We start from the raw sequence: 12,491 nt of genomic DNA, 5'->3' as shown, positions 1-12,491 counted from the left end.
AGTTCACCAAAAGTTTAGACCCAACATTCCTCCATTTGTAGCTTTGAGATAACTATTAATCAAAAAGCTACACCCTATTTCAAGATCTCAAGGGCCGCTTGGCAATTTCAGCCTGGGCCAATTCGAAGAGAGTAAGGCTTTTAGCTGAAGTGGGAAAAGAATAACTGACTTACATGAGTTTATGAGGGAGGGGACACACTGAATACAGCAACACAGTATTATAAGGACTACATGGCCCCAACAACACCCACCAAGAGGTTTTTAACCCACCCAAATCCGGGCAGCCAATTCCATAAGGCTCCCCACCAATCATAAGGTGGCTGGCCAGAGGAGTAGTTTTTAGCCATTTCCCTTAGGTGTTTGGTACGTTGAAAAGTGTCAGAGTAGGTGTCATTTACAAAAACACAGCATTCTTCATTATGAGGGCGCAAGTTCCTCCCGGGCTGCTAACATCATATCTAAAGCCATTCTGTTTTGCAAAGCCAACTGGCGCAGCTGGGACATTTCCCCGGCCTGGTTCTCAAATAGGGTTGCAGTTTCATTGGTCAAAGATTCTAATAGTCCCTGTAGACGGATGATGGCACCCTTCAAGCTAGTGTGACCAGCCCACCGCTGCCAGGACAAACCATCACGGAGATTAATATCTCTGTCAGTTTCACGGATGTTACGAACGTGGGGAAAATGAGGGGAGTGAGGGAGATCCGAGAAGGCGGTGCTAGCCATGCCAAATAAACATGACCCTGCCCAATCAGGGAGAGAAAATAATAAGCCTTGGGCCCGCACACCCAGTATGTTCCATATATGCGTTTTGGGTATTCCATTTCTCAAAGTAGGAGGTAACCCACCACCCGTTGTACCACTGTCCCCTGTAACGCAGAGGGGTCGTTGTGTGAACTGCAGAGGCACAATTTGGTAGTGTTGTCCTCAAAGGGCAGTGTAGTACTGCTTGAGCAGTTGTAGAAGGCAATTGTGTATCCTTTAACATTAGTTGGACACCCTCGAGATCTGAGCAGGGCTTTTTAAAAACTGACTCTGAAAACCTGCCCCTCCATGAAAAAGTTGAAAATGTGGATCGGGGTGAGGGATCCACATATGGGATAAGTGGGATGCGCAAGGCTTGAAGCCAAGATTTTTACTAAAGGCGGTGCCATTAAAATATATGTTGCATTTACTTGTTCCCACAAAAGTTGACCCTTTTTCTTTAACAAAACACAGTGATCCTGTTTGATTGGTTACCTGAGATATTTGTTAATTGGCACTTCTGTTTTGTCCCATGTAAGATTGGGTTGGACTGGATCTTTTATTCTAGTCGGTGGCATCCAAGTCATATTAGCAGTGGTTAGGGGAATGGGTGTGAAGGGGAGTCCCTGTGCTGCATTTACTGGAAATTGAGTACATACCCAGCAATCACTTCTATTTCCTAAAATACGAGTTTTAACCTCGTGGGAATATCTAATAAAAGCATTATCTTCATAAGCAGAAAATAAACTGAAAAAGCATAAAAAACATACAGTTGTCAGAATAAAGGGTCCTCTCATTTTTTCGAGTTAATTAAGTCTAATGTCTGAGAGAGGTAAGCTGGTCCACTGGTCGAAGGCAGTGTCCTCAGTGGTGACAAGAGCTGCTGGTCCGACACTGTGGTCCACTACGGCTGGCTTGACGTGGGAGTGGTGGATCCAAGATTTGCGTCCTTCCAGGAACACTGCAGTCTGGGTTGTCAAAGAACCTGGTGGGGTCCAGTAAACCTTGGCTGGAGGGTGTCGTCACGAACGAACTTTTTGGCCCAGACGAAGTCCCCTGGTTGGAACGGGTGGATTTGTTCCTCCAGCGGCACGGTCTGGGAAAACTGCGAGGCTTTCCAAAGGGTACGGAGGCGAGCCTGTAGGGAGAGAAACTGACACGCAGTCATATGATCCCCTCCCAATAGTGAAACATCAGCACATGGTAGCGCCCCGCCTTGAAAGGGGGGTGTCCATAGAGCAGTTCAAAGGGGGATAATCCCAATGCGCGGGTTGGGCGAGTACGAAGGTGAAACAGGACCAAGGGAAGTACCCTGAGGCCACTTTAATCCTGTTTCCTGACAGTATTTAGCCAATGTAAACTTAAGTTCCCTATTCATACGCTCAACTTTCCCGCTAGACTGGGGGTGGTAGGGTGTATGAAAGGAGTGTGAAATGCCCAGTCCTTGTTCTAAATGGCCAAGGACATGACCAGTAAAGTGAGGTCCGCGATCTGAGTCGAGCACAAGAGGGATGCCAAAACGGGGTACAATATCTCTAAGGAGAATCTCGCCACTGTGGCAGCAGTACAATTAGCAGTAGGAAAAGCTTCGACCCAGGAAGTCAGAGGGCAAACCAAAACAAGGAGGTGCTTTTTCCCCAAAAGCCTTTGGCATATCTGCAAAATCAATTGAAGATGTTGAAATGGAGCAGCAGGCGGAGGTCTTCCACCCTTAATTTTGTTAAGAGGTGGAGCAGGTCCATTACGCTGACATGTGCTGCATGCTTTCACTATTGATAGGCAATAGGGTTGAATGCCTGGAGCATACCAAAAGCGAGGCGATAGTGTCCACGAGGGCGTGCGTGCCGTAGTGACCCCCTTTATCATGGTGCCAGCGAACTACCACGGGTATGTGGAGCGAGGGAGGCAGGCTCGGCCATCTGGCATAAGCCAGGTCCCTTTGACCAGAGTGGCCCCGAGGCTTTCCCATGATTTAGTTCAGCAGCGGGTACTGGTACGGGGTGCGGTGGAGTAAAGGAGGAGTTGCAATAGCCAATGTGGGCATGGCTAAAGGTAAGGTGGCAGCCTTCTTGGCGGAGGCGTCAGCCAGGGCATTCCACGGGTAACGGGGCTGCTATCTTTAGTATGGGCCCGCAGTGAACTACAGCCAGGACAGAGGGTTTTTTTGGAGGGCGTCAAAAAGCTTGTGGATGAGGGGGAGGTGCTGAATGGGTTTACCGGCAGCTGTCTGGAAACCTCGAAACTTCCAGAGGTGGATATGACAATGCACAACCTCCAAAAGCATATTTGCTATCAGTAAAAATGGTAACGGTCTTACCACGGCCAACTGGCAAGCTCGGGCCAGGGCATAGAGTTCAGCGGCTTGGGCTCCCCAGTTGCCTGGCAGTGAGGCGGCCTCTGAACTGTCCCATTCAGAGGTGACAGCATAACCAGTGAAACGCTTGCCATCAACATAGAAGGAGCTTCCGTCCGAGAAGAGGATGCAATCGGGGTGTCCAGTGGCACGTCAAACAGGTTGTCTCTTATCTGTAAGATGCTGTAAACTACTTCCACACAGTCGTGCTGGTCCTGGGGGACTGGCAGGTCAGGAAGCAAGGTAGCTGGATTAAGGGGTCCACACCTTTAAAAATTAGGTTAGTGTCTTCTAAGAGTTCGGCCTCTAGCTGTTGCTGACGATGGGCCGAAAAGACTTGGGTTGTGCCCCTACGCAGAAGGGCTGACAAGGCATGAGAGGTCCAAACCGTGGTAAATGACCCAGGGTTAGGCTCTTTGCCTTTGTGATCAGCAGGGCAGCTGCTGCCAGAGTCCCGGGTGCAGGATGGGGTTCCTGAGCGACAGGGTCGATTTGCTGAGAGTAAAAAGCAAGCGGGAAATGGTGGGGCCCGCTCAGCTGGGTAAGGACACCACTAGCAATTCCGCCCCTCTCGTGGACAAAAAGGTGAAAGGGTTTGCTGTAATTGGGGGGGCGGAGAGACATGGAGGAGGCCACACTGTCCTTGAGTACTGAAAGGCTTGAATAGTGTCCGGGACCACTGCAAAGGGTCAGGAGCAAGGTTAGCAGTGAGTCGGTGGAGCGGTTTGCTTAACTCCCCGCAGGACGGCAACCAGGGGCGACAGAAGCCAATTAATCCTAAGAAACCTCGAAGTTGTTTCTTGGTGTTCGGTAGAGGGCAGTTTTGAATAGTCTTTATGCGGGCTGGGTCCATTTGTCTTCCTTCTGGGGTTAACAGGAAGCCCAGATATCGGACCTTCTGTGAGACCCACTGAATCTTTTTAGGGTCTACCTTGTGGCCTCTGGTGTGTAGGTATAATAAAAGTGCCTTACCATCGATGCGGAGGGCAGCTTCTTCGCATGATACCTAATAGGATGTCATCTACGTATAGACCAATGTGGATCCCTGCGGACTGGTGAAACCTTCCAAGTCGTGGCGGAGGCACTGGCTGAAAATCGTGGGGCTGTCTCTGTAGCCTTGAGGAAGTCGTTGCCAGACATAACTTTGTCCCTCCCAGGTGAAACCAAAGAGATACTGAGAGTCTGGGTGCACAGGAATGCTGAAAAAAGCTGATTTTAAGTCAATAACAGTGAACCACTCAGCATCCCAGGGGATTTGGCTGATGATAGTAGCTGGGTCAGGAACTACTGCATGAAGAGGGACCACATACTGATTAACAACTCGTAGATCTGTACAAAGCGCCAACGAACAGGGTCTCCGTCCTTTTTAGGAGGCTTTTTGCAGGCAGTATCGGGGTGTTACAGGGAGTGCGCTGAGGGCGGACTAGCTTTTGTGCAATGAATCCCTCGATAATGGGGCGGATGCCCTCCCGGGCTTCCAGCGACAGGGGGTATTGAGGGACTGACGGGGGGGTTAAGGAAGGCTTTACCTGAATCCTTACGGGATCTGCCGAAAGGAGCAGGCCAACATCAGTGTCAGAAATTCCCCAGAGGGTTGAAGGCAAGTCAGTGAGGTCAGGGGAGAGAGAGAGGGGTGTTTCCCAATTACCCTGAGTAGGGGCCGAATCTCCTAATACTGTCATCAATAATCCTACCCCTTCAGGAGTGCAGGTTAAAGTAGCCTCAAGCTTACAGAGTAAATCCCGGCCCATCAAAGGGATCGGACAAGCTGGGGAAAAAAGAAACGGTGAGAAAAACATTTATCAGCATAAATAACATTCAAGGCAAAGTGAGTCCCAGAGACTGTGGGTTGCCCTCCACCCCAGTCGCAGTTTTAACCTCAGAGGATAGCCAGGGAGAGGGGGCATGATTTAAAGAGAGAAAGTAGCCCCAGTATCAATGAGGAAAGAGACAGGCAGTCCCTGGACTGAAAGGGTTAAACGAGGCTCTTTGCTGGGAGGGGAGAAAGTGAGAAAGGAGCCGGCTAAAGACATTAAGGAAATAAGACCATCACATTGTTTGCCTTCGCCCCCGGGGTACCGTCATTGAGAAGGCTGAGTTTGCTGCGGCTGCTGCTGTTTCCCGTAGTTGATCCAGGCCTGGGGGATGGGCTGAGCTGGTGGTGCAGGGGTGTATTCCTCACTTGTATAAGCATCTGCGGATGCAACCAACCCTCTGGGCGTCCCCAGGGGCATTCACGTTTAAAGTGACCAGGCTGTCCGCACTGAAAACAATTTCCTGATGGCTGGGGTCGCCAGGACCCTCTTCCCCGGGCACCCTGGAATCCCCTGCCACGGTCACGGCCTTTGCCTCGAACACCACCGTGAAAAGCTAAAGCCATCAGCTTAGATTCTTCCTTTTTCTCTTTCTTTTTACTACTTTCCCTTTCTTTCTCCCAGGCAAAATCAGCTACTTCCAACACTGAAGTGACTGACTCACCTCCCCAACCAGGGCGAAACTTTAAGAAGTAATCCCTTACAGGGGGCACCGACTGATTCACAAAAAATGAAATAAGAGTAGGGTGGTCTGCTTCTCTCTCAGGATCCATCTGAGTGAACATTCGGGCCCCCTCCAATAGCCTCGACCAGAACTTTCTGGGCGGCTCATCATTCCTGCCGAATCTGCATGAACTTAGCCTGATTAGGCGAGCGGCGAGCCATTTCCTTGAGTCTCTCTAACAATCGCTCTCTATCTGTTCGCAGCTGAGTCAGCCTTAGCTGAGTCCAGTCTAGGGGATTCCAGCCAGCGGCCAGATCCCGCCTATCCATCCAAGTAAGATTAGCTGCATTGCTATCTCCCCATGTCCTTTCTGCCATCCACAATCTACTACGTTCTTCTCCGGTCAAAACTCTACTTAACAACTGATCCACATCCGTATAAGTAGGATTATAACTTAAAAACAATCTTTCTAGAAGTTCTATGATCTTTCGGGGATTTTCCCCAAAAGACCCTGACAACTGTCCCCACTCTTTCAAATCCCATTCTAGCCATCCTTTATATTCCACAATACTAGCATGTTGCAATCGTCCATCATTGCCCATATAAGGTTGATCGTGCACCTGTAAAGGCATCTCTCTAACTATACTTTTATTATTCGCAAGAGATTTGACGGAGACATCCTCTGGCTATCCTCAGGGGGGGGGGCATGCACCCTGCTGTACCTGCTTGGACCTAAGCCTAGTAACTACTCCTCCCGAGGTTTGCCCCTCCAATTCCTCCTCATCCTTCTGCACAAATTCCAATCTGGGATCCTGCAGATTCCCCTCTGCTACAAGGAGAGTCCCCCTGCGGAGGAATAGGGGCAGGTGCAGAGGGGACCAGCTGACGAGTCAAAACACGCCGTGGTCTACACCCTTCATCGAAATAACCTGGAGGGGGTTCACTCTCGGGAGAGTACCTGACTGCCATAATTTTTAAAGATTTCCACAGCTCTGCTGCTGTGTCCCAACAAAACCAGTAACATAACTGTCCCGGATGGTCTTTTTCGATCTGGCTCTTTACTCCTCTTAAGGCAGCCTGCTCGAAAGAGCCATACGAAGGCCACCTCATCGCCGAGTCGGCCAATACCGCGGTATACCCGTCCAATTCCTTACACATAGTGTGTACAACTTCTTCCTAGACATTCCTGTCTGTACTGGAGTTCCCTTCGTTCCATAACTTATTTACAATCCCCAACGGACTCTCAAGAGGCACGCTAGTCCCTTGACCCATGGTGTCTGACAGGAGCCCTCCAACTGGCGTTTACCCTGCTGTCCAATACACGACCCCTCAATTGAAATTGGCTAGGAGAAAATCTCCTGTGGCGCCTTGCCAATTCATATAGGAGTGGTCTGACCACTGGACAGAGGTACCGCACCAGAAGGAATCCTGGACGAGCCCCCAAATGGTTAGGTAATAAAGCAAGTCCTCACTCACCTCTCCAACACCCAAGGTCGTGCGGAGTTGGAATTTGGGCACACAATTCTGTCAGAGACCAGACACAAATGCGTTGATCAATGGGCTCACACTACCCCAAAAGCTTTAGAATAAGTGTGGCCCCTTTATTAGGGGTGAGCATCAATATTTATACACAGAAGTAAACAAAGTGATTAATAAAAGATAATGGTCATGCATAATCAATCAAGATTTTACAGGAAGAGCAAGTTTAACAAGTAATGCATAGAGATAAAGGCTAATGGCTACTTGAGGAAGGGGGTGTCATGAGTAGTTTGCAGGTCAGTGCTTTGTTCAAAAAAGGTTCAGAAAGGATTATATGCAGAGACGGCCAGTCCTGGGTGTTTTTGGCTCCAAAGTTCACCAAAAGTTTAGACCCAACAGAGGGAAGTGTTGGTTAAGTGCAAGAGTGAACTCCCTACCACTTACGAAATGTGCTATGGTGGTAGATTCTTCATGCACAAGATCTGAGGTTGAGTTTGAAAAGATGGCCCTGAGTTTATACAAAGAGTACATGGGAGAGGAAGGATGTTCTTGTGGTTAGAGTACTGGATGCGGACTCAGGTAATCCCTCGGCTCTACTGCAGACTTGTGGTGTGACTGTGGGCATGTCACACACCTGGAAACGTTCAAAGGGCCTTAGACTCTTCTGCAGGGTATTTGGCTAGCCAATTTTGGGTGCACAGAAAATAGGGAATTTTCAAAGAATGCAGGCAGCATTTGTTATTTCAAACTATGCACTTAGTATTGGATGCCCAGTCCTCAGCTGGACACCCAGTCCCTGGAATGTCAGAAACTCACACTATATGATGCTATGCTCTCCAGGCACTGCTGTTCTCCTAGGGGCAAACTCACCATTGCATCAGCAGGGAAAGAGAGAAGGCAGCTTGCACCATCTCTGTTCAGGACTAATTTAGTCCTTTCATAGGATAAAGTTGTCCTGAAGGTTGCCATAACTTGTCTTTGTTGAGATGGCCTCTGTTAGAAATTGCTGGGGCATAGAAACAGCAAGATGCTGGTCCGCCCCATCCACATCTGTGGTCTAGAATGCCCTCTGCAGCCAGGGCTCTTGTGAGGTGGTGCACAGATGGCCAAACTTGCTCTACACATGGTGTAGAGGCTCTGGACTACAGAAATTGCTCCTGGCCTATGGCCTGTTTGCCCCAGCCTAGCTGGCAGAAAGGGAAGGCACAGGTCAGCAATGAATCTCATCTGGCCCCATTATAAAAAGTCACAGCCTCCCCCTCATTCAAAATGTTTCAGCCAACTCTTATGGGGCATCTATGGCTTATTGGGACAGTACAATGACATAGGAACATGAATTAAAAGCCTCAGGAATAGGGAGGAATTAATAGTTTGTTCGAAAAAGTGATATTAGAACAGCATTTCACATTCTGTGCTTGAATACTGTAGAACTAGATTGTGAAGTGGCAAATTGGTAGTTTCTATACAATCTAAAAAAAAAAATTCAAAACTGAGGGTAGGCACAAATAGGCCTTGGGGCCCGGGATCTTGGGGTTGAAGTGAGATCCCATGAATTTTCAAAAGTAGGTGTGTTTGGCTGTAACAAAGTTGCTGGATTTACTGAGATTAGTGGGATTTTCAAAAAGGGCCTGTGCAAAACTTTCTTGGTATGCAGGGCCAACCTGAAGGCTATATTAAGTTCAGATTAGCATACATAAATTATACATGTGTGTAGGCTAATAAAATCTGAATGAGGAGCTGTTAAAAAAACCAGATTATTTCAGACACCTTTGGAGAATGGCCGAGAAAGTCAAGGATTTAAGTAGGTGCAGGTGATGGAGCATCAAGAAGACCTCAAAGATTGACACAATAGTTACAGAATGACCTTGTTGAGGAGAGCTGAAGGGGGGAGGTACATGGTGAACCCTTTTTACCACGCAGAGCAGAGGCTGTAATGAACAAATGCCGTCAGAAGAAATGGAAGATATGAAATTTGTGGCAGGAGAGTGAACCCCATCTTTGCTCTTCTGTGGCTGACACAGAACAGGTATGTTTTTCTGTTTCTATAAAGCTGCTTATCTAACCCTGGTCCGTCAGGTTATAGTGTGGCAACCATTGGACAATGTTCAGTACAGATTAGGAAATTCCACACCATGGTATAGTATTCTTGCAGTTTTTCTGCCCTAAATTCTTGGGGAAGATAACAATTTTATACTTGTGGATCGCATTTAGGCGCACAACAGCAAGTGACTTGCTGATAACAGTAAGTGTTCCAATGGTCCTTTGAAAAAGACCAAGGTGCCAAGGATGCCACGTGCATGCGTTGATCATAACTGTGTAGAGATGGGATGCGGTAAAGACATCATGTCAGTACTCTGCCCATCAGGAGGTCAGCAATGGTAAGAACAATCCACAGTGCCATCTGGGATTGAGAATGTAAAGAATAGAGCCTGAGATCTATTGTCAAAGGCAAGATATCTTTCTAAATGTGAAATCTTCAGTGAATGCAGAAAACAGGATATAAAAGAACCACTGAAACCACATGAGATTCCTGATCACACTTGCCCAAGATGGTGTAGATCTATTCAAATGAAATGGGAAATATTATCTCTTATCAGTAGACAATCACTCCGGTTTGTGTGGTTTTAAAAAAATTAACTTGCCCAACGCAGCATTTTGCAATACCACAACATTTAAATTGCAGTTTGCTCCCAGAGTACGTTAGATGAGTTAATACACCTCTACCTCGATATAACGCTGTCCTTGGGAACCAAAAAATCTTACTGCGTTATAGTGAACCATGTTATATCAAACTTGCTTTGATCCACCAAGTGCGCGCCCCGCCGTCCCCGGAGCACCGCTTTACCGTGTTATATCCACATTCATGTTACATCGGGTGGCGTTTATATTGAGGTAGCGGTGTAACAGGTAATGGTACACAGTTCAGAGTGGCTTAGTTGTGCAGTTCTCTTGATATATCAGTTCAAACTCACCAAAATGAAGCTTTCCTAATTTCTAATCTGTCTAAGGAAGGAGTCTTGTGCAAGTGTTTAATAAATTAATAGATTTATAGATTCATAGACTCTAGGACTGGAAGGGACCTCGAGAGGTCATCGAGTCCAATCCCTGCCCTCATGGCAGCACCAAATACTGTCTAGACCATCCCGGATAGACATTTATCTAACCTACTCTTAAATATCTCCAGAGATGGAGATTCCACAACCTCCCTAGGCAATTTATTCCAGTGTTTAATTACCCTGACAGTTAGGAACTTTTCCTAATGTCCAACCTAAATCTCCCTTGCTGCAGTTTAAGCCCATTGCTTCTTGTTCTATCATTAGAGGCTAGAGGTGAACAAGTTTTCTCCCTCCTCCTGATGATACCCTTTAGATACCTGAAAACTGCTCTCATGTCCCCTCTCAGTCTTCTCTTTTCCAAACTAAATATTGTATAGTCAATTGCGTGACCACACTTTGGTTCATTATGAAATATACTCAAAAGACCAAATAAGCAATGTCAGTCAGGTGTTATTAATATGGCACAGGAAAGGGTTCTATATGGTACACTCTAAAGAACAGCCCCATGCAGTGATGTTACATTTACCTTATGCAGAAGGTGTGCTCCCAAAGTTATACATTTCAGCTGGTATTATTTATATAATGATTTTACAAGTTATATCTCTTTACATGACACTAAAACCCAACTATCAGTTTGTCCCAGTTCCCTAACTTGTACTTGTTCTGTTCTTTCCTTATCTTTGTTTTGGATACTAGCATTCCAGGTACTGGTCTGAGAAGGTACTTTCCTAGCTTGTATTAAGACATAGAACAAGTGTATCTTGGAGTTGGACAAGTTTCCTATCTGCTTATGCCAAATGCTTACTTCAGCTAATGCAAGGAGTTTATGGGATAATTAGTATAAACAAATAGGATTATGGTATAGACCAGTTTAGACTATATCACTGTTCCAAGTATTTGTGCTTAATGTTATGGTTTCTCTAATGCATATTAATCTATGTATGGTGCTGATAATTCATATTATTAATATGATATATTTATATGCTAGCCAGCAGATCATCGGCAACAAAAGAGAGGCTGGGGAAGAGTCTTGGAAGGAGCCGCAGGGGGATAGAGTGAGAGATTGATTCACTTTCGAGGGAAGTTGTGAGGAGTGGTCCTGAGGAAAGGGGACAGTTTAGGTAGAAAATTGTAACATGTTTGAAAAAATATTAAAGTAATTGGCTTTCTAGACAAAGATTGGTAGGGAACTGTCAAGGTTTTTTTCCCCATTTTGAACTTTAGAGTACAAACGTGGGGACCTGCATGAACACTTCTAAGCTTAATTACTAGCTTAGATCTGGTACACTGCCACCAGCCAGAATTTAGTGGTCTGGCACACTTTGTTCCCCAAAACCTTCCCTGGGGGAACACAGATCCAACCCCCTTGGATCTTAAAACAAGAGAAATAAACCATTCCCCCTCCTTTCCCCCCAGACTTTCCCCTCCCTGGGTTGCCTTGAGAGGCTTCACACCGATCCAAACTCTTGGATCTTAAAACAATGAGGAATTAACCATCTCCCCTCCTTTCCCCCCACCAATCCCTGGTGAGTTCAGACCCAATCCCCTTGGATCTTAAAACAAGGAAATCAAACAGATTCTTAAAAAGAAAGCTTTTAATTAAGAAAGAAAAAAGTGAAAATTATCTCTGTATAATCAGGATGGAAAATGCTTTACAGGGTACCCAGATTCCAGATAGACCAGAGGAAACCCCCTCTAGACCTCAGGTTCAGAGTTACAGCAAACAGAGGCAAAAATCCTTCCAGCAAAAAGAAACATTTACAAGTTGAGAAAACAAAATAAGACTAATCCACCTTGCCTGGATATTACTTACAATTTTGAAACATGAAAGACTGATTCAGAAAGCTTCGGAGAGCCTGGGTGTATGTCTGGTCCCTCTTAGTCCCAAGAGCGAACAACGAACAAAACAAAAAAGCACAAACAAAGACGTCCCTCCACCAAGATTTGAAGTATCTTGTCCCCCTATTGGTCCTCTGGTCAGGTGTCAGCCAGGTTACTTAGTTTCTTAACCCTTTACAGGTAAAAGAGACATTAACCCTTAACCATCTGTTTATGACACGTTTGAAAAAAATATTAAAGTAGTTGGCTTTCTAGACAAAGATTGGTCGGGATGAATAACGGCTCGTAGAGAAGGAATTGAGGATAATTTATATTAATAATCATGGTGGGACTAATAAGAGATGCATATCTTCATCTCGATTGCTTTGCTTCGTGTATGTATCCCCTTCCTTTGTACATCTTTTGGTCTTTGCTCCTGCATTTGCTCTGCACAGATGAACACCTAGACTGGGGTAGGGCCTGTGTCTTCCCTCTGCACTAGGCAAATGCCTAACACATGGTGGTGCTATCATAATCTAAATAAGAACAGTGCAATATTTCTTATG

This window comes from Gopherus evgoodei, chromosome 4, assembly GCF_007399415.2.
Source record: "Gopherus evgoodei ecotype Sinaloan lineage chromosome 4, rGopEvg1_v1.p, whole genome shotgun sequence".
Classification (NCBI taxonomy): domain Eukaryota; kingdom Metazoa; phylum Chordata; order Testudines; family Testudinidae; genus Gopherus; species Gopherus evgoodei.
This window is presented reverse-complemented; position numbering follows the sequence as displayed.